Source organism: Staurois parvus, unplaced genomic scaffold, assembly GCF_062004578.1.
Source record: "Staurois parvus isolate SC_StPar_1 unplaced genomic scaffold, SC_StPar_1.0 ptg000270l, whole genome shotgun sequence".
NCBI lineage: Eukaryota > Metazoa > Chordata > Amphibia > Anura > Ranidae > Staurois > Staurois parvus.
Window position 1 is genome coordinate 2,231,879 of NW_028318066.1, and position 21,837 is coordinate 2,253,715.

At 43.1% G+C, this 21,837-nt stretch overlaps 1 long non-coding RNA gene across 1 annotated transcript in view; it reads left to right on the forward strand.

Moving 5' to 3' along the window:
- The first annotated feature begins 14,070 nt into the window (after positions 1-14,070).
- LOC149459176 (uncharacterized) overlaps positions 14,071-21,837 on the forward strand; it is a 38,888-nt gene continuing 31,121 nt past the window's right edge. Inside the window, exon 1 of the long non-coding RNA XR_016313319.1 lies at positions 14,071-14,293. This is a non-coding gene — a long non-coding RNA (uncharacterized LOC149459176). The remainder of the gene's footprint in view (positions 14,294-21,837) is intronic.

The window sequence follows — 21,837 nt, forward strand, 5'->3', positions numbered from 1 at the left end:
ATGGACGCCAATGGCATAGCAAAGTATCGGTAATTGGTAACGGCGAGTACTTGAGCGACAGTATCGATATCACACTTGCATCCCTAGTTAGGATATGACAGTGTTGTATCTGATGAATGTTAGACAATGTGGCCAGTAGATTAGATCCATCAGCATTTAGAGCCCGGAATTCAAATGTTGGAATTGTGTCCCTGGTGGTGGGTGTTTATTGGCTAGAATAGTTTTCTCACACCTTTATTTCCACAATCTACCTGACTCACTTCACTCCTGATGCTGCTGACAACCGCCAATAATCCAGACGGTACGGCTTTATTCTTTCATGCACAAATCTGAGACCGCAGAACTGAAAGCAAATGCTGCACAAAAAATAGATGACTGGAGTGTTAACTAGTGGATGTGTATTTCTTATTTCTGAAAGATAAAGATGTCATGTAGGGCCAGTTCACACCACAAAACGCACTCTGGATGCATTCCGGATACGTTTTTGCTTACAGTTCACACCACACTCTGTTGCGGTGCAGTTTTGATGCAGTTTGCCATGTTCCAGTATGGTTCTGTTTAGAACAAAATGCAGCATTTTCTCTTTTTTTCCTGCACCAGAAGCTGAAATAGGCTGTGGGATTTGCAGTGCGCATAGAACAGTGCGTATGATCACAACTAGTGCGCATGCTTGTTTCAAACAAACAAGTGGGGGGGATAGGTATGGGAGCTCATGGAAGATGTAACAAGGAAGCAGAAAAACACAGTAAGAAATGATGTAATAAAAAATAGATTATTACAGGGCTATGAACTAGCGGATGTGTTTTTGGATTTTTTCTGAATAATAAGGATATTGTTTGTTTAGTGTCACAAAATAAAATCCGTCTTCCTCCTTCCCTTTATAGCCGGCCAATCCTCTCCTTTTTTGTAAGATGTTAAAAATGTGATACTAAGCTTTGGTGTAAAAAAATGTGTTAACCTTAAAAATGTGTTTTTACTGCTTTTAGCAATTTAATGGAAAATAGATTATGGGAGCATTAACTAGTGGATGTTTAATCTATATATATATATTTTTTGTGGAAAATAAAGATATCATTTAGTGTCACAAAAAAAACAGGCCCCTCCCCTCCTTATAGTCGGCCAATCACGCTCCTTCCTTGGGAGATGTTAAAGTGACTCTCCTGAGATGGGCTATGGGATTTGCAGTGTGCATAGAACAATGCACATGATCGCAACTAGTGTGCATGCTTGTTTCAAAGAAACAGGTGAGGAGGAAAAGCATAGGTGTGGGAGCTCATGAAGGATTGGGGAAAACCTCCTGCGCTCAATCCTACTAAACTAAAAATAAGCTGCTACACCTGCACCTTATAACCGAAAGTGAAAAACCAAAATATAACAATCAATAAGTGTAGCGCTCTGGTGATAACTAACTAAATCTCAGTATAAACAACATGTGACATAATGGTGGAACAAACCGTGAATCTTAATGAGAATGAATGCTAAAACAGTGCAACATCACACGATATTGTGCATATGGTGGAAATGACTAATATTAAGCCCCCTAATACAGGGATATACCCTATAAAACAAGTGCTCAGGGTCAACACACTCTATTCATACCATAAATAAACCGCTGAAATCAGAAAATATATATATATACAGCAAGTGAATATAATGAACACATCACTGAAAGTAATATCTCATAAACAAAACGTGCCACCAGTGTCCACAACAATAAATGCAATCATGCAGGTGAATCTTGTACGTTTGTAGGCTCTGGTGATGACTCCACACACAGCTAGATTAGCTCCTCACCTCCTTGCTGCGACCCTAAAAGGGCCTAAATGCCTTATGGATCACTCCTGGATCCCCCTTGGGTTAAAGCGTATCCTCTAGGAATATCCTAAATGGCTGTTATTCAGAAAAATCATCTCCCACATGGTCCACAAAGAGAAAAGCCTCCATAGTGTATTATCATTTATTAACACAGTAATTAAAATAATATACACAGGACACTCACATGATATATCTTCTTGTATACAGCATTTTGAACCTCATGTATGGGTGTACTTGCATGGGTTCTTTAGGGAGTCCAAAGATGGCGTCCGCGCCAAAAATGACGTCACCTACGCCTTGCATCACCTCGCACGTGACTTCCTCAGGGACCCTGACACCATTATGTCACATGTTGTTTATGTTGAGATTTAGTTAGTTTTCACCAGAGCGCTACACTTATTGATTGTTATAGCTCATGAAGGATGTTACAAGGAAGCAGAAAAACACAGTAAGAAATGATTTTATGAAAAATAGATTATTACATTAACTAGCTGATGTGTATTGGATTTTTTTCTGAATAAGGATATTGTTTAGTGTCACAAAAAAAATCTGGCCTCCTCCTTCCCCTTATAGCCAGCCAATCCTCTCCTTTTTTGTTAGATGTTAAAGAAGTGACACTAAACTTTGGTTTAAAAAATGTGTTGTTAACCCAAAAAGTAGTTTTTACTGCTTCAAATCCCAATTTTTGTTTTTTTTGTGAGTGGGCTGTGCAGTGTATGTAGAGCAGTGTACATGGCCATAACTTATATTCACTGCTCTTTCCAAATAAACAGAAGTGAGGGGGATAGGAGACATTTGGGAGTTAATGGCGGATATCACAATGATACACAGTAAGACACAATTTCTTGAAAAATAGATTGTTGTTTTTTTTGTTAAATCAAGATATCATTTAGTTTCAGAAAAAAAAAAATCTGACCTCCTCCCCTAATAGCCAGTCTATCACGTTCTTTTCTTGCAAGATGTTAAAGTGGCACTCCAGTATGCATAGAACAGGCGTATGATCACAACTAGTGTGCTCATTTCAAACAAACAAGTGGGGGGGAAAGCATAGGTGTGGGAGCTCATGAAGGATGTTACCAGGAAGCAGAAAAACACAGTAATAAATTGTTTAATGAAAAATAGTTTATTACAGGGGCATTAATTAGTGGATGTGTACAATTATAAACAACAAATTCTCACACAGTCACAAATGCTACTAAAAATATTCCCTTCTTGTGTCAAATACAAAACTATATATCAGAAAGCAGCTCACACTAACACATACTCATGATGTGCGTGGATTCTTATACATAAAACACACAGTGCCGCGCTCTCTTTTAGTATGTGAGAGCAAACAAATTATGTTATAAAACAGTGAACATATGTGAAAAAAAGTCTCTAAGTATAAAGTTTTTCTTCAACTTGAAACAAACTTCACAATTTCATATCTTCATGCAATATAAATCCTCCACCACAAACGCCAGATGTGCCCTCACCAGGGGTTTTTGACCTCACATATAGTTTGTTAAAAAAACGCTTGTGTTCCTTGAGGTGGACATAAATGGTCAGATGTATCCTGAAAAAGGTATCTTCCTCCAAAGATTAAAGGGATCGGTGATCTTTCCTCTTCCATTCAGTATACATGTCAAAAAACGAGTAAAACACAATAGTGCGTTATCCTTTAAAACACATTACTTTACTAAAAGCATAAAAAGTGGCCAGTCACATAGTACAGGTACTAGATCGCACCAGATATATGCGCATTTAAAACCTGTAATACTCTTGTATGAGCAATCAAAGGAAACTGCACTCCTGAAATGTAACAATGTGGTTGTAACGATGAAGGGGGGGCTTAGTGACGTCATGAAGCTCGCTGTTCATCGTTACAACCACATTGTTACATTTGAGGAGTGGAGTTTCCTTTGATTGCTCATACAAGAGTATTGCAGGTTTTAATTGTGCATATATCTGGTGCGATCTAGTACCTGTACTATGTGACTGGCCACTTTTTATGCTTTTAGTAAAGTAATGTGTTTTAAAGGATAACGCACTATTGTGTTTTACTCGTTTTTTTATCATGTATGCTGAATGGAGGAGGAAAGATTAAAGGGATCGGTGATCTTTGGAGGAAGATTCCATTTTCAGGATACATCTGACCATTTATGTCCACCTCGAGGGACACATGCGTTTTTTGACCAAACTATATGTGAGATCAAAAACCCTGTTGAGGGCACATCTGGCGTTTGTGGTGGAGGATTGATATTGCATGAAGATATGAAATTGTGAAGTTTGTTTCAAGTTGAAGAAAAACATTATACTTGGAGACTTTTATTCACATAGGTTCACTTTTTCTTTTTTCACATATGTTCACTGTATTATAACATAATTTGTTTGCTATCACATACTAAAAGCGCGGCACTGTATGTTTTATGAACTAGAGGATGTGTATTGGATTTTTTCTGAATGATAAGGATATTGTTTAGTGTCACAAAAAAATCCGGCCTCCTCCTTCCCCTTACAGCCGACCAATCCTCTCCTTTTTAGTAAGATGTTAAAGAAGTGACACTAAACTCTGGTTGAAAAAATATATCCAACTCAAATATGTGTTCTTAAGCCAAAAAAAAGTCATCGGTGCTCTCAAACCCTCCAAATCTCCATTTTTACTTTTTTTAATTTGTGATCCAACTTCCTGATATGGGCCCTGGGCGATGGGTGATGGGGCGTGCAATGTGTATAGAGCAGTGTACATGGCTACAACTAATATTCACTGCTGTTGTCAAACAAAGAGAAGTGGGGAAAAGGAGAGGTTTGGGAGTTAATGTAGGATGTCACAAGGAGTTTTATTTTCAAATAGAAGTTGGAGGGAAGGTGTGTAATCTCATGAAGGATGTTACAAGGAACTAGAAAAACACAGTAAGAAATGATTTCCTGAAAAATAGATTACAGGGACAGTAACTAGCGGATGTGTTTGTTTTTTTTTCTGAATAATAGGGATATTGTTTAGTGTCACAAAAATAAAAAAATCTGGCCTCCTCCACCCCTATAGCCAGCCAATCCTCTCCTTTTTTGTAAGATGTTAACGTTAAGATGTTCTAAAAATGTATACAATAACCCAAAAAAGTGACTTTTTCTGATCCAGATCTCCATTTTTTGTAATCCAACTGCCAGCTGTGGGTGACAGGTGGTGGGTTTTGCAGTTTGTATACATAAAATATAATATTATATATAACATTTTCTTTTTTAAACAGAAATGAGAAGAAAAGGAGAGGTTCAAGGGTTAAAGAGGATGTTACATGAAGTCAGAAACACACCATAATATCTTACATTAACTTACCACTATTTTATCTATGTTTAAAAACTAAAATCTATTTTTTTTTTTTTTGTAATTTTTTTTTTTTTTTTTGTAATTTTTTTTTTTTTCCAAACAAAGTGAGGAGAAAAGGACAGATTCAGGAGACAGGGAAGATGTCAGAATCAGAAACACACAGTCTAGAGAGAGCTATGGCTAAAAAATGGACTTTTTTTCCCCTTTAAGCCAGTAATTAGGGGGAGGTAAGAGAGATGGGCTGTAAACATAAAAAACCCATAATTGCCTGATGTTACTTACCTCATTCGGCCCTTACCTGATGTTACTTACCTCATTCGGCCCTGGGTCTTTTGGCTCCTTGAGGCTTGCTGTACGCTGCCTTTCTTTTGGGCTCTTTGACGTTCAGGGCATCCAGGAGACCTTCAGCTACCAGCTCTTTGTATTTAGCCCCTTTGCTTGCTCGGGAAGAGCATCGCTGGGTGCTGGTTGTAGGCTCCTGGGATGCCAAGCTGGTGGTGATGTCCCTCCTCTTCACCTTGAGGGCCTTTCCATCTTCAGCCCTCTTCCCAGATGTCTTTGGGAACCTCACTGGATAGTGGAAGATGGGAGCCATGGTGAAGGTAGTAGCCATGTCCAGAAGCTGTCCCAGGGCCTCAGTCTTCTCAGGCTTTCCTCCCTGCAGGTAAGTGACAGCGGCCATGATGTCCTCCTCTCTGTCCTTCCCGGTGCAGTCCGATGATGTGAATCCCAGAAGCAGAAGAGGGTCCGCTGATCCCCAGTCGAAGTCTTTGGCCATCATAAAAGCAGAAACGCTGAAATCCACAGAAATCCACAGAAATCCTGGAGCTACAGGTGTCTGTGTCCTCTCAGAAGCACAGCTATCAGCAGCGATCAACTGTCACTTTTGGTGTGAGGTTGTTTACTCAAATCTCCCCCCCCCTCCCCCCCCCCTCCTCAACCGACCTGATGCTTAGAAATTCACCTGTTAGCCCATTTGTTTAACACATAAAACCTTATTTTACCCCAAATACTACCAGAAATATTGTTCTATAGACACACACATTAATATTACCATACATTTAGACTGGGCGTGTTTAACCCTTTTTCTGCCAGAGACGTTTTTAGGGGTTTTTTTACACATATTTTAAAAATGAATTTAAGGTGATTGCTGAAGATTACAGAAAACCCCCAAACATGATATATTTTCTTGCAGCAGAGACCCTGGCAATTCAAATATCAAAAATTATATCAAAAATTAGACAATTTATGTCACATAATATGTGTGCAATGGTTTTTCAAGCTCAAATTTTTAGTAAAAAATGTCACTAGAGTTCATTTTAGGGCACACAAACACAATATATTCCCCAAATGTTTGGTAAAATATAAAAGATGAAGTTGCACCAGGTAAATAGATGCCCAATATGTGAAGCTTTAAAACTGAGCGTGCCCATAATACAAACATGTACTTCAGCACCCTATATTTTCTCCAAGGGGACACATTAAAAGCCCCTCCAGGTCATTAGGTTGGAAGTAACTCTGTATAACAGCCCTAAAATGATTGCTGTCATTCTGGCATGTGCAGCAATGCACAACACGTGTAGCACCAGCAATGTTTTCATATGTGGGTGCCATGACCGGTGTGCTCAGGTTGGTATGTACATAGAGGCGGGGGGACCTTTTGGAGGTTTAAGTGCTTGGGTGTACGTTTATTTGTTGACACTTTTTATTGATATCACAGAGAGGACACCGTCTCCTATGTGATTTAATGCCTTTGTGACAGGTGCTGCTTCTTCACACATCAGGAGTCTATTTCAGCAGCAAGCCGACAGACAACTTGTGATACATTGTTACATACAACACACTCCCAGCTCCTGGTGTGTACCCCCCCCCCCCCGGCAGTGAGAGGGTTAATGATGCCGTAACAGATGTTGGTGTTTCTGGGGGTTGGAGGGGCATTAGGGGCCTCTTACTATATGGCTGATTCATGATTTGGCTGCCTTGTCTTGGCAGTGTGTATTTCCCTCCTGGGATCCAGTTTGTGTTTTTCTGCTCCTGATAGTTGTCTGTGAGTATGGCTGGGGAAGACAGGAATGGAGGGCACTCACACTCTATTAGTTTCACTGCAGACAGGTGAGATGTCGGGTCTTTTAGACCCCTGTCACCAGTTACTGTGAGCAGGGAAAGGGCCACGCTCGAAATGCGTTGTCATGGTGACAGTGGAAGCCTCCATCTTGTGTTCTCCAGCTTGCGCTCCACCTTGATCCCCGGATCCAGTTAACTTCCTTTGTTGACGTCACTTCTGGTGCATCGCATCCGAGCCCACGCAGGTTACCGAGTGACTCCCAGAATCCTAGTGGACCCAGCCGGAGACCCATTGATGGTGGATCCTTACTAGCGGAGTCGCTAGTGGTTATAAAACAGTCCTGTTTGCTGACATGGGCTCACCGCTGACACTCCTGAAGCTCTGTGAGCTTCTATCTCCCTGGAAGGCTTTCCTTTAATGTGCAATGTTGCTGTTTTTATTGAAGTTCATCCTCTCTTGTTCTGACTGGTATATTACCATTGATCAAGCAAGAGAGCACGTGTTTTATCTGCCATAAATATGCTGGTCCTTGTTATAAACGTTTAGTGCCACAGTCACAGAATTGTTGTTCTGATTTTTGATTTGACATGGTGACTCCTTTATTCAAGTCACTTTCCTCAAATCGCTTTTGGGACATTTGGTTTCATGTTTGCTTTTTTCACCACTCTTGGTGATTTTCATGCGAAGCAGCTGAGGACTAGCAGCCACTTTAGACAATCATTCTATGTATACCTCACTGCCCAGCCTTAGCGCCTAAACTTCAGGATATATATCCAAATTTATTCTGCAGAAGGGCAATGACCCCAAACATACATCCAATGTCATTATAACCATCTTTACTGTAAAGAAGAACAAGGAGTCCTGGAAGTGATGGTTTGGCCCCCACAGAGCCCTGATCTCAACCTCATCAAGTCTGTTTGGGATTACATGAAGAGTCAGAAGGATAAAGGGCAGCCTACATCCACAGAAGATATGTGGTTAGTTCTCCAATCTGTTTGGAACAACCTACCTGCCGAGTTCCTTCAAAAACTGTACAAGTGTACCTAGAATTGATGCTGTTTTGAAGGCAAAGGATGGTCACACCAAATATTGATTTAATTTGGATTTCTCTTTGGTTCATTTACCTTCCATTTTGTTATTTGATAAAAATAAACTATTAACACTTCTATGCCTGAAAGAATCCATAGTATAAGTAAACCCTCTTCTTGTAAAACAGCCCATTCAGTTTGAAATAGAAATGAAAGGCAAAACATTTATGTATACTGTGGGAACTCGCTTCAACGTGGTAGAGCTTTTAAACGCAAACAGCTACTCTCTTTCTTTTTCAAGGGCCTTTTTAGCCCACTTTTATTTAAATGAAAGTTCAAACATAATGCTTCCCACGCAGGGGTATCCACCAACAAAATCAGCCTCCTGGCTTACACACAGTTCAATGTCAGTCTCCTGCAGACTCTTCCCAAATTTTAGCCACTAGCACACAGCTAGTCTGGCTTCCACCTGACTCCATGGCAGAGACCTCCCATCTGACTCCTATCTGCTGGGGTGGAGCCCTGCTGACTCCTAGCTGCCGGGGTGGAGCCCTGCTGACTCCTAGCTGCCGGGGTGGAGCCCAGAACCCTGGTCCTGACTCTCTCTAAAGGCCTGCACACACCTGTGCAATCAGTCTCCTGGCCTATCCCAAAACCTGGTCCCAGGATTGGAGATTTCATCCCTCCCAGATCTCTTTGAAATCTCCAGGCTCCAGATCCCAAAACAGACCTTACAAACAAAGGAGGAAAGTGAAAAGCCACTTTCCTCCGTATCAAACACTTACCCTGGAGCCCCTCAACCTGCCTAGTTGAGAATCCTGGGTGACAGATCGTCACACTGACACAATACATATAGAAAAAGTGAAAATATATCTTCTGTTCTCAGCTTCATATGGAACTCAGGGAGGAGAAACAGCAGCACACTGGTCTTCCCAGTGAAAGGCTGTGAAGGAAGCATGTCAGCACAGTTTAAACCATGGAGGAGAACAGGCTGAGTTGTCAGCAGAACCAGAAAACTGGCCACGCTGTGCTCTCATGCCTGGTGTGGTCAGTTTTTAATAGGAAAGCAGAGGAACTGGCAGGAACACCAACAATTTCACACAAAGCAAGCAATTCAAGGAGAACAGGATACTTTTTTTTTTTGGTACAAGCACGTGGTACAACAGTTGTATGTCAGGAGTATGCAATGTTGGGCTTACATATTTAATTTACAGCATTTTTTACACCGGCCTAAAATGTTTGCACAGCAGTGTGTGTAAATAAGTGTATGTGTACGTGTGTGTGTTTATAAAAATATATTTAAAAAAATTGTACTATCCCCGAAATAAAATTCCCAACAATGTTTTTAATGGTAGTTGGATGTTTTGGATATGTTCTATTGGTGTAAGACTTGTGAATGTTACCCCTCCCTATCCTAAAACAGGACATTCAGAATAAAGGCAGTCGCTTACTTTGGAATTGAATGCATGAATGGATTTCCTTCTCTGAAAACTTTCAGCCAGAGTCTGGAGTGGTTGGGACATTGATATAGATGTAAAGCTGGGTTGGGTGAAGATCTGCTGACTATTTGTGCCTCTAATGATTTTCTCCTTGGTTTTTTTCACTTTTTTGATCATTCATTTTATCTTGGAGATCCACATCTGTAATAACACATTCACCTGCTATTTATCTTGTTTTTCTAGCTCACCACTTTAGCACCTAAACAGAGAAAGGGAAATCAACATGGGGGATGAAAGTGAATGGTTGAAACGTCCTGTTGGCCAGAAGAGTGAGCACAAGGTAAATTGTGATTTATGGTGTTTAAATATGATCCACGTCATCATGCATGCCTAAAGGAGAACTTGAACTCCCTTTCCCACTCCCAGTCCGGACACTTTTTTACCCTCGTCCTGTCCAGGCCAATTTTCAGCTTTCAGTGCTATCACAGTTTGAATGACAATTGCGCAGTCATGCAACACTGTACCCATATGAATTTTTTAGCATTTTTTTTTAGACAGATAAAGCTTTATTTTGGTGGTATTTATTCACCGCTGGGATTTTTATATTTTTTGCTATGTAAATGAAAAAGTCCAAAAATTTAGAAAAAAAGTGTTTTTCTTATAAAAGTTTGGAAATAAATAGTATTTCAGTATAAATCTTGGCCAAAATGTATTCTGTTATCTTTTTAGTAAAAAAAAAATAACCCAAATTAGTTTATAACCAAAAATTATAAGTTTTAAACATTTTTTTTTTTTTTTACATATTGTCACCCTAGCAGTACAGTGTCACCATGGTGACACTGTACTACATGTGAGGGGTGTAAGACTGTAAAAGCAATGATTTCTCCTTCTCACTAGCTGCATTCTTGCAGCCATTGAGAACTACTGTGTGAGCTGTGATTGTTTACAGCTTGTCACAGGGTACAAGGCTGTTGTGAATAGCCTTGTACCATGTGATCTCTGTGATCATTAACAGATTTCACACGTAGTAAGCAATGTCAAAAGTGACATCTTGCTTACTACTCTGCATGTGATCACTGATTGGCCAATCAGTGATCACATGATCGGGACCTCACACAGAGGTCCCGTCCGAGATCGGTGTTTCACTGTGTCCGGAGGACACAGCGGGCACCGGATTGTGGTCCTGCGTGCTCCCAGGGAGCGCGCACAAGCAGGGTGCGGGGAGGCTGTTTAAAAACGGCCACGCGACCCTGCACTGCCACTGTCCGGCCGTTTATATACAACGGCCGGACTGGAAGTGGTTAATGGCACTTTTTGGTTAATGGCTGGGAGGTGGCACAGCTTCACTATCATGAGCCCACTAAAGTTGGTTGTCACAGTGGATACATGATTGGGAACCCATCCCACTGGCTCCTTGTCAAAAGCTGTGACTGAGAGCTGTCTTTGACGGCTCAGTTAATGTGCAGTGAGCTTGCTAATTGCTGTTGTGGGTGCATATGTGCCGACGCGGGGTGCTGAGGCCCACTTTTTCTTGCTATTGCAGATATGGGCTACATGGTTGGCAAAAGGTTACGTGAAGGGAACCTCCTTCAGCCCTACTTCGGGATCTTCACTGTGTAGCCCTACCTGGCACCGCAGAGCCTTTGCCTCAGTTTTTACTTGACTAGAAGGATAAAATGTGTCTGACGGAAATCCAATACATCTCACCATCCAAATACTACCGTTCCTACAGTAAAGCATGGAGGTGGTAATATCCTGTTCTGGGGGGCTTCTGTGCAGCAGGGATTGGAGCACTTGTCAGGATAGAAGGAAAGATGGATGGGGTGAAAAACCATCAAATTCTTGAGGAAAATGTGCTGCCTTCTGCCAGAAAGTTGTCAGTGAGAAGGTTTACCTTCCAACATGATAATGACCCAAAGCACACAGCAAAAATGGCCACACAGTGGTTGGAGGAGAAAAAGGTGAACGTCCTTGCATGGCCTAGTCAGAGCCCAGACTTAAACCCCTTTGAAACTCTGTGGAATGATTTAAGACTGCAGTCCACAAACAGTCACCGTCAAATTAAAGTGAACTTGAGCAGTTCTGCAAAGAAGAACGGGCAAATATTGGCAAGTCTAGATGTGCAAAGTTAGTGGAGACCTATCCCAACAGACTAATGGCTTTAATTATCCGCTTGCCTGCCGCCCCATAGCAGATATACTGCTACAGGGCAGCTTTGCAAAATCACGTAAATATATGTGATTTTGTAGTTCCAGGTAGGGGGCTTTCGTGTGCGGTGCCCTACCCGTTCTGCTATTGGCTCCTGAGGATGTCAATCACCAGGTCCTGGCTGGTGATTTTTGGCCAGGACTAGGTGATCATCTGCAAAGCTGAGAGGGGAGAGACCTATGTGTAAACAACACAGATCTCTCTCCTGTCAGCATTGACATGCTGCACAGCACAGATCTAGAAAGCAGCAGGTTTGCTTAGTAAAACACAACACAGTACACAAAAAAATCACTCCCTAACCCACAGTTAAGCCTTTGATCGCCCCAGATGTTAACCCCTTCCAGCCCAGTGTCATTAGTACAGTGTCAGTGCTTTTTATTAGCACTGATCACTGTATTAGTGTCACTGGTCAGTGGCAGTTAGTCTCCCCCAGTGTTAGATTGCCCACTGCAGTCCCACAGTTCCGCTATAAGTCGCTGATCACCGCCCTTACCAATATATAAAAAATATTCATTATACGTATGTGCCGCCATTTTGTAGATGCTATAACTTTCACGTAAACCAATTAATATACACTTATTGGGATTTTTTTTTTAGCAAGACATGTAGCAGAATACATTTTGGTCTAAATTTCTGATGAAATGTATTTATTTTTTGTAATTAATATGTTTTATAGCAAAAAGTAAAAAATATTGTTGTTTTGCTTTTTCAAAATTGTCGGTATTTTGTTTTCTTTATAGCACAAAAAATAAAAACCGCAGAGGTGATCAAATACCTATTTGTGGGGAAAAAAATGACATAAATTTCATTTATGTTCAGTGTTGCATGACTGCACAATTGCTAGTTAAAATAACGCAGAGCTGTATCATAAAAAATGGCCTGCTTAGGAAGGGGGGTAAATCTTCTGGAAGGCAAGTGGTTAAAGCAAAGATTGATTCAACAAAACACTGACACAAGCGGGTGATCCTTTTTCCAACTCGGTGATTCTGTTTTTGACTTTTTCAATTCTTTTTCTGACCTGTTGGTGTTCTATCTTTCACTTGGATGTTGTAACAAAAAATCTTTTTACTTTCTATGCCTCATTCACATGGGTGTGCTGCAGTGTATACCTGTGAGAGGGCCATGTATGACCACAGGGGGATGCACAGGTGTTCAGGTGGGTGCCATGCAGATGCGGGGGTGCAGTCCGAAATGCAGAAGTGTGCGTTTGGGGCTGTACACCCACACAGCTGTCAGATTGAGAGCAGTGGCTGTGTCCATGCAGCTCTGTGTCCCAATTGACATGAATGGGACTGCCCGCATGGGGATGCATGAACACCTGTGGCTAAAAGCAGCAGTACGCCTGTGTGAATGAAGTCTACATCTTTATTTATTTATTATCGATCCTATTTATTCACATGTGTTATTGAAAGATCGGTCCACCTGTAAAGTTTGGTTTATGCTAAAGAGAGATCACCTGGCGGTTCTGTGTATCTCTTAAAGTATACCTACAGGCAAAACTTTGTAGTTTTGAATTGAGTGGAGAGGGTTTAGAACACCTGTCAGGTTTTTATTGCTGTCTGTGTCCCCCAGGGGCGGACTGACCATTTGGAAACTCGGGCACTGCCCGAGGGCCCGGGGTCAGTAGGGGGCCCCATGAGATGCCTCTGGTACCTTTTTCATAGGCTTTTTTGAGTTTGGGCAAGGACACAGGGGCCCCATGATCCCCTATTGCCCGGGGGCCCCATGAGTTGTCAGTCCGCCCCTCTGACCCCTTTAGGGAGATTCATCCTCTCTATTTGCCCGGTTTACTATTATCACCGAAAGTAAAAGAAAATTCCAAATTTAGTTTTGTGACCAGAACAGGAATAGAGGGGAAATCTTCCAAAGGGACACTAGTTTTGATGACAGCCAGGGATTCCTTCACTTTGGATGGGTTTCCTTTCACTTCCTTTTTTGGCCATGGGATAGGAAATGAAAGGAAATCTCCCCAATGGGACACAGATGACCAAAATAAAACTGACAAGTGTTAAAACCCTCCTTTACCCTATTGGAAATTAAAAAAAAAAGCTTTGCCTTTATTTCTACTTTAAGGGCTCTAAAGATGAGACCTGTGAAGTCCTGGGTCTATACCCTGCAGTGCCCATTATGAGGGGTCTCCACTCTTCTATTTTATACTATGGGAAATGTAACAGAAGGAGCAGGAACACCCATAAAATAAATATACGAGGCCAGGGGCTGATTCATGCAACAAGGCTCAACCCACAACAACAATATCACCCTTGGGTGGACTGACCTTATGGGTTATGGCATCTTCAGTCATTTCTACAGGCTTTACTCATCTGTTTATGTCTCCTATGTACTTAAAATTGGTCTAAAATGTGTAATTTACTTATCTGCAGCATGTCACCCAGAGAATGAGCCACCTAGGGAGGCACTGCTTGCCTTCTGCAAGGTAAGACCCTCTGTCACTATTTTCTGTCTATTACCTGCATGCTTGTAATTAAGAAAAAAGTCTAAGAGACTCATACAGAACTATGACCCTGCTGAGGCCCAGCTTAGTCCCAGATCCAATACTGGTTGCCTATCTTGTCCTCCATAGCCACCATACTTTAATGTTTTTAGAGCTGAATTGCTGACTTGTATACAGTACATACAGTCCCAGTATGCAGATGTTTTAGCTTCGAGGGCCGAAAGGGCAGTGAGCGCCCAGAGACGAATGCTCGTAACGCGGACTGCTTGCAGCGAGGTTGGACAGTGCACCTCTGAAACCTGTCGACACCTAAACACAGAAGCCTCATACACTGGGGCTAATCACCAAGTTTGCATGAGGTCTAAAGTCTAGTTCTACATTTGCAGTCACATTTGTGAAACCCCCACTATATGTTTACTATGGGTTCCCAATTACAAAGCAATCTAAAACTCTTGTTTAAAAAACAAAAAATCTTACTATTTTTTAGATGTTTGTTTGGTGTTTGGGCAGACTGCAAGATATTCTGAACAATTTTAGCCCTTTCGCTGCCAGAACCGTTTTTGCATTTTTTTGAACAAGTTTACAAAATCATTTTAGGCCTGAAGATTACACAAAACCCCCAAACATTATACATTTTTTGAAAGCAGACACCCTAAAGAATGAAATAGGGGTAGTTCAAATTCTTTATGTCGCACAATATTACCACAAAGGTCTAGGAAATGCAAAATTTCATGAAGAAACTCACTAAACTGAATTTTAAGGAAAACAAATGCAACAAATTACAAATTTTTTGTAAAATATAAAAGAGGAGGGTGCGCTGAGTATATAGATACCTAGCATGTCAAACATTAAATTTACATGTACCTGTGAAATGGCGACAAACGTCAGTACCTTATATTTTCTATAGGCAACACTTCAAAAGCCTCTACAGGTCATCAGTTTAGTGTTACAGAGGGGGCACTCCGATGGGATCAGTCCATGTAAGGGGGCACTCCGATGGGATCAGTCCATGTGAGGGGGCACTCCGATGGGATCAGTCCATGTGAGGGGGCACTCCGATGGGATCAGTCCATGTGAGAGGACACTCCGATGGGATCAGTCCATGTGAGGGGGCACTCCGATGGGATCAGTCCATGTGAGAGGACACTCCGATGGGATCAATCCATGTGAGGGGGCACTCCGATGGGAACAGTCCATGTGAGGGGGCACTCCGATGGGATCAGGGCATGTGAGAGGACACTCCGATGGGATCAATCCATGTGAGGGGGCACTCCCATGGGATCAGTCCATGTGAGAGGACACTCTGATGGGATCAGTCCATGTGAGAGGACACTCCGATGGGATCAGTCCATGTGAGAGTACATTCCGATGGGATCAGTCCATGTGAGAGGACACTCCGATGGGATCAGTCCATGTGAGAGGACACTCCGATGGGATTAGTCCATGTAAGGGGACACTCCGATGGGATCAGTCCATGTGAGAGGACACTCCGATGGGATCAGTCCATGTGAGAGGACACTCCGATGGGATCGGTCCATGTGAGAGGACACTCCGATGGGATCAGTCCATGTGAGGGGGCACTCCGATGGGATCAGTTCATGTGAGGGGACACTCTGATGGGATCAGTCCATGTAAAGGGGCACTCCGATGAGAACAGTCCATGCAGAGGCGCAAACCGATGGGAACAATGCATGTAAGGGGGCACTCCGATGGGATGAGTCCATGTAAAAAGGCACTCCAATCGAAACAGTCCATGTAAGGGAGCACTCCGATGGGATCAGTCCATGTGAGGGGGCACTCCGATGGGATCAGTCCATGTGAAGGGGCACTCCGATGCGATCAGTCCATGTAAGGGGCCACTCCGATGGGATCAGTCCATGTAAGGGGCCACTCCGATGGGATCAGTCCATGTGAGAGGACACTCCGATGGGATCAGTCCACGTGAGAGGACACTCCGATGGGATCAGTCCATGTGAGGGGGCACTCCGATGGGATCAGTCCATGTAAGGGGACACTCTGATGGGATCAGTCCATGTGAGGGGGCACTCCGAAGAGAACAGTCCATGCAGAGGCACAAACCGATGGGAACAATGCATGTAAGGGGGCACTCCGATGGGATGAGTCCATGTAAAAAAGCACTCCAATCGAAACAGTCCATGTAAGGGGGCACTCCGATGGAATCAGTCCATGCGAGGGGGCACTCCGATGGGATCAGTCCATGTAAGGGGGCACTCTGATGGTATCAGTCCATGTAAGGGGGCACTCTGATGGGATCAGTCCATGTAAGGGGGCACTCTGATGGGATCAGTCCATGTAAGGGGACACTGATGGGATCAGTCCATGTGAGAGGACATTCCGATGGGATCAGTCCATGTAAGGGGGCACTCTGATGGGAACAGTCCATTTAAGGGGACACTCTGATGGGATCAGTTCATGTAAGGGGGCACTCTGATGGGATCAGTTCATGTAAGGGGACACTCTGATGGGATCAGTTCATGTAAGGGCACACTCTGATGGGAACAGTCCATGTAAGGGGACACTCTGATGGGATCAGTTCATGTAAGGGGGCACTCTGATGGGATCAGTTCATGTAAGGGGGCACTCTGATGGGATCAGTTCATGTAAGGGGACACTCTGATGGGATCAGTTCATGTGAGAGGACATTCCGATGGGATCAGTCCATGTAAGGGGGCACTCCGATGGGATCAGTCCATGTAAGGGGGCACTCTGATGGGAACAGTCCATATAAGGGGACACTCCGATGGGATCAGTCCATGTAAGGGGACACTCTGATGGGATCAGTCCATGTAAGGGGACACTCTGATGGGATCAGTCCATGTAAGGGGACACTCTGATGGGATCAGTCCATGTAAGGGGAAATTCCGATGGGATCAGTCCATGTTAGGGGGCACTCTGATGGGATCAGTCCATGTTAGGGGGCACTCTGATGGGATTACGTGGAGTTTTGCATGAATTGGGCATAAAATGTGCTCTGAAGGTCATCTAAGTCACAAAGATAGAAGAACACAGTCTGCTGAACATAATACTACACAAACATTAGATGTTGCCATGGTTTAATTGCACATAACATGTAAACATTCACAGTGCAGGGAGGAAAAAGTATATGAGCCCTAGCTTAATGACTTCTCCCAGAGCTAATTGGAGCCAGGAGTGAGCCAACCTTGACTCCAATCAGTGTGATGATATTGGATGTGTTGCTGACAGCTGTCCTGTCCTTAAAAAACACACACCTGTTTTGGGTTTACTGGTTTCAAGAAGCACTGTCTGATGTGAACCATGCCTCGCAGAAAAGAGCTCTCAGAAGACCTACGATCAAGAATTGTTGACTTGCATGAAGCTGGAAAGGGTTACAAAAGTATCTCCAAAAGCCTTGATGTTCATGTGTCCACGGTAAGACAGACTGTCTACAAATGGAGAAAGTTTAGCACTGTTGCTACTCTCTCTAGGCGTTGTCGTCCTGTAAAAATGACTGCAAGAGCACAGCGCAGAATGCTGCATGAGGTAAAGAAGAATCCCAGAGTGTCAGCTAAAGACCTACAGAAATCTCTGGCACATGCTAACATTTTTGTTGACACATCTACAATAAGGAAAACATTAAACAAGAATGGAGTACATGGGAGGACACCACGGAGGAAGCCATTGCTGTCCAAAAAGAATATTGCAGCACGTTTGAAATTTGCAAAAGAGCACCTGGATGTTCCACAGCACTACTGGCAAAATATACTGTGGACAGATGAAACCAAGATTGAGTTGTTTGGGAAGAACACACAACACTATGTGCGGAGAAAAAAAGGCACAGCACACCAACATCAAAACCTCATCCCCACTGTAAAACATGGCGGAGGGAGCATCATGGTTTGGGGCTGCTTTGCTGCTTCAGGGCCTGGACGGATTGTTGTCATTGATGGGAAAATGAATTCCAGAGTTTATCAAGACATTTTGCAGGAAAACGTACGACCATCTGTCCGCCAACTGAAGCTCCGCAGAGGATGGGTGATGCAACAGGACAATGACCCAAAGCATACAAGTAATTCAACAAAACAATCACTGCAACAGCACAGAATATGCCTTCTGGAGTGTCCCAGTCAGAGTCCTGACCTCAACCCGATTGAAATGCTGTGGCATGACCTTAAGAGAGCGATTCACACCAGACATCCCAAGAATATTGCTACACTGAAACAGTTTTGTGAAGAGGAGTGGTCCAAAATTACTCCAGATCGTTGTGCAGGTCTGATCTGCAACTACAGGAAACGTTTGGTTGAGGTTATTGCTGCCAAAGGAGGGTCAACCAGTTATTAAGTCCAAAGGTTCACATACTTTTTCCTCCCTGCACTGTGAATGTTTACATGTTATGTGCAATTAAACCATGGCAGCATCTAATGTTTGTGTAGTATTATGTTCAGCAGACTGTGTTCTTCTATTGTTGTGACTTAGATGACGTTCAGAGCACATTTTATGCCCAATTCATGCAAAACTCCACGTAATCCCAAGGGGTTCACATACTTTTTTTGCAACTGTATATGACAACGTAGCCTTGTCTACAGGTCCATGTGTCAGTGGTCAGTGCAGCAAGATGCTCCCACACAGCTCAGTGCGCAATGTATTGCTGCTTGTGGTTACCTGTCTTATCTATGGAGTGTTGTGCTCAAAGGAAACTCACATTGACTGTAAGTATCACATTGCTGTCTTTATCATTCCTGATGAAAGCGTAAAGAAAAGAACAACTCTTATTTTTTTTTTCTTTATTTGAGTTTTCTAGAAATCACATTATAAGGGACAATGTGAAAAGAGCAGTGACTTTTACTCAATTTTCTAAAATTTAGTGAGGTGAAATCAACGTTTGTTGTCCACTATAGCCATGAACAAATTTTTAAGGAATAAGATGGATAATTTGTCTTGAACAAACAAATTTCCACTTATGTGTAGTTTACATTTGATAAATGACATTCATTCCTAAATCAAATGATAAAGTTGTAGTAAACTCCGCTTGGTCAATTGTACCTACAGGTATGCTTATAATAGATCTTACCTGTAGGCAGGGGTGGACTGACAACTCATGGGGCCCCCGGGCAATAGGGGATCATGGGGCCCCTGTGTCCTTGCCCAAACACAAGCCTCTGAAAAAGGTACCAGGGGCATCTCATGGGGCCCCCTGCTGACCCCGGGCCCTCGGGCAGTGCCCGAGTTTCCAAATGGTCAGTCCTCCCCTGCCTGTAGGCACAATGAATTTCTCCTAAACATGCGCTATTAACCACTTCCCGTCCGGCCGTTTATATACATGGGCCGGACGGGAGCAGTGTAGGGGTGAGTTGCCGTTCATAAACGCCGCCCGCCATTTTAGCCTGTGCACGCTCCCCGGGAGCGCGCGGCACCGCTATACTCTGGACACAGCGGAATACCGATCGCTGTACAGGACCTCTGTGTGAGGTCCAGATCATGTGATCACTGATTGGCCAATCAGTCGTCACTTGAATAGTAGTTAGCAAGATGTCACTTCTGACATCATTGCTTACTATGTGTGAAATCTGTGAATGATCACAGAGGTCACATGGTACAAGGCTATTCACAACAGCCTTGTACCATGTGACAAGCTGTGACCAATCACAGCTCACACAGTATTTCTCAATAGCTGCAACTAATTTGGGTTATTTTGTTTTTTATTAAAAAGATAACTGAATAAATTTTGGCCAAGATTTATGAAAATCCCAGTGGTGAATAATTACTATCAAAATAAAGTTTTATCTGTCTCAAAACAATGCTAAAAAATTCATATGGGTACAGTGTTGCTCGACCGCGCAATTGTCATTCAAAGTGTGACAGCACTGAAAGCTGACCATTGGCCTGGACAGTAAGGAAGTGAAAGTGTCTGGACTTGAAGTGGTTAAGGAGATATTCACAATTTCTGCAGTTAATTACATCACCAGCGCATGAGCTCTGAACTGAGGGCACACTGAATGTGCTGTCAATCCAGGGTGCTGTGCCGCGATGGTGACTCCCGTTTGCATGTGCGGGTGTAACATCCTCATGGCTCAGCCATTCAAATGGCCGGCTGAAGATGGAAGCCCTGGCAGCAGTGACAGAGCACCGCTGGAGGGATCCCTTTTACAGGTAAGTCTGTCATAATGTGCTAGTACAGTATGTGGTACATACTAGCACATTATGCCTTTATCTTGCCGGGGGACTTTTTTTTTAATGATTTCTCTACCGCTGTAAAAGCAAAGCATGTGATCAGCACAGGGCCAATCAGCACTGTCCAGACAGAGGGCCAGAACTTTCACATCCTCCTAGAGCAGAAAGAAAACTACGTGCTTTAACTAGAGCTCTGCTGAAGTCACAAGACTGCTATATACTGCTGATAAGGAAAGGTATTTAGCAGTTTTATATTTACTAAAATAATTAGATTTCCATGTTGTGTGTACTGTGGGAGACCAGATAAAGTGTTACTAAACCCAGGACCCTGCATTCCCTATAAGTAATAGACCACAAAGGGTAGTTCATGTGGAGACCTGTACATGTATAAACAGTGCCATGTCCTAATTCAAGAGCATTAATACCAAAAAATGGATAGAAGTCCACACATGGACTTTTTAGGCACTCAGCACTTGCTGATAACTCAAACAATTTTATTGATACATAATTGGAAATCCACTAGTGTATGGCCAGCTGAACTAGAAAGGTTTGAAAGTGTTTATTCATAGGATACACAATGTTCCTAATAGAAGGCTCATATACACAAGAGTTCACCTGACAGCCACAGGTTCTGTCTTTCTCCAGCTCTACCTGCAACAAGTATAATGAGCTCCCGGCAGGTGCATGAAGGGCTTGTTGAACCTTAAAGGGATTGTGCACACATTTGCTTGAAAACAGAAGCTGATACACAAGACAGGGCATTGCCAAAAGTAGTCATTGGGATCTTCAGGCTCCTTATGCTCCACTCTATTTTTACAAAGAAGGAGATGGATGGGTGAGCTGTAATTCCCCATCTACCTGGGTCCTCTGGGGCTTTTACACTCAGATACGTAACCCTTGGTGTATGGTTCTTTTGCTACAACCTAGAAAGTGTTCATTAACACCAGCTGTAGAAACATTGTTTGAAATTTATTTTGGTTAAATATATAAGTTAAGTGTATTTAAATATTTAACTTACCGTATTTTCCGGCGTATATGACGACTTTTCAACCCCTGAAAATCTTCTGAAAAGTCGGAGGTCGTCTTATACGCCGGTGCGAGCCGGTGTCAGGGCGGCACTTTTTCGAGGGACGGTGCGGCGCCGCCCCCCCTCCTCCTCCAACGGACACTAAGTACAGGGGTGGGCAGAGGGGCTGCTGTACCTTACCTGGCTCCGGTCCCACGACGATCTGGTCCAGGAAGCGCGGCTGCTCCTTCTTTCAGTTCGGCCGCTCGATGGTCACGCGGCCGCTCGGCTCCGCCTCCTCACCGGTGATTGGGCGCCAGCACTGGAAAGGCACACAGGCGACCAATCACCGGCGAGGAGGCGGAGCCGA